We start from the raw sequence: 1,893 nt of genomic DNA, 5'->3' as shown, positions 1-1,893 counted from the left end.
AAAAACCGAAAGTGGATGGATTTAAAATCCATTTTAAAATCCATTCTTTATAAGACTGAATTCCTCAAAGGCAGAGACCATGTATTTTGTCCTTAGGACTTAGAACAAAGCCTTGAAAAATTATAGCTGTTTAGTGAATATGAGTTTAATGAGGGACTTCCGTAGTGATCCAGTGGTTGAGAATCCATCTGCCAATGGAGGGGACATGGCTTCGATCCCTAGTCCAGGAAGATCCCACATGGCATGGAGCAATTAAGCCTGGGTGCTGAAAACTACTGAAGTCCACACACCCTAGACCCCGTGCTCAGCAGCAAAAGAAGCCACCTCATTGAGAAGCCCAAACACTTCAACGAGAAATTAGCCCCCGCTGGCACAACTAGGAAAAGCCCCTGCACAGCAATGAAGACCCTGCGTAGCTAAAAATAAAATAAAAATCTAAAAAAAATTAGTATAAGGAATGAGTGGATCACACAAGTTTCTGGACTGGATTTGTCAGGCCCTACTCCTGGCTGCAAGGACTCTGGGGAGATCTCCCCTCTCTGGAGCTCAATCCTCCAGTCACTGTGTTATCAGACTGTTGTAGCCATTTAGTAAATGGTTAGCATGACCCAGGCATAGTGCTGATTGTTGAAGCATCATCTCGAATTCTCACAATATTCTTAAAGAGTGGATACTGATATTGTCCTCATTTTACGTTTAATCTTACATGGTTACTTGACTTGGTTCAAGTCACCCAGCTAAAAACGGGGGAACCCACATCTGTTTGCTACAGGAATTGGCATTTACAGGTCCAGCTCTTTTTCCCTAAAAATTCCCAACTCCCTGAGTCTTGACAAACTGTAATAAGAATACTCCCCAGGAATCTTTCACAGTATGTGTGAATCTGGACGAAAACAAAATTACTGTTCAGATCACGGTAGGCAAGGAATGCCATGGTGGTAGGCAATGGATGGTGCTCCAGGTGTGAGGAAGTGCAGTCATTTCAGCCTGCCAGTTACCTTCCACGCAGCCAGTTGCAGGAAACGAGGCACACTACTTCCCATAAACGACTTGTTTGCAACTTTCTGCGCTAGTCAAACCTTCTCTGAACTTTGATTTCCATTTCTACCAAATGGGGCTGAGAACACCGTTGTCACTAGTAAGCTTTGGTGTAAAGTAAGACAGTTAATAGCTTTAGATGTTTAAGCACAGTGCCCCCGCATGTAGTGGAGAAACGATAAGATAAATCGAAGCTCGATAAATCGTTATCAGCTAGTCAGATTTGGAGTCTGGGGGCGGGTCTAAGAGGATGGCGTCAGCGGATTGGGCCAGTCGAAGGGGGGCGGGTCCGGAGGGAGGAGCCACCCGCGTCCCGCCGCAGCAAGAAGCCGTGGAATCAAGCGCGGTAGTTTCAAGCGGTGACCAATCCTAGGACAGCACTGTTTTGCGTCAGTTGTTGCGGAGGTTCAGAGCCACGCGTCTCTCACCGATAACAGTTCTAGCCGTTGCAGGTATACCCGTGCTCGGTTCCTGCGTGTCCATCCGTTACGACTCAGAGGACAGATAGAAAGTCTCAGTTACCCTCCTAAGTATCGGGCCTAGAAAGAGACTCCAGGTTACTCGCTCCAAACGTAGAGCAGCACTAGCTACTTTTCTGGAAGCCGCTGACCAACGTCCAGTCAGAAGCTGTAGTGCCAAAATTCTTACGCGACTTGCTAGAGTAGCAAAAAGTTGCTTTCTTCGAGGAAGGCAGACTAGGGAGGAAAGGTACCCGGTAGAACCAGGCGGTGCGGGCGGGGGATATCCTTGGGTTGGTTTGGGGCTGGGTCCTGGCCCTTTAAACTCGAGGGGGAGGATCCGGAAGTGGATAGGCGGGGCGAAGGGCCCTGCTATATAAGAGGACCCAGCCGCGCG

This window comes from Bos mutus, chromosome 3 (assembly GCF_027580195.1).
Source record: "Bos mutus isolate GX-2022 chromosome 3, NWIPB_WYAK_1.1, whole genome shotgun sequence".
NCBI lineage: Eukaryota > Metazoa > Chordata > Mammalia > Artiodactyla > Bovidae > Bos > Bos mutus.
This window is presented reverse-complemented; position numbering follows the sequence as displayed.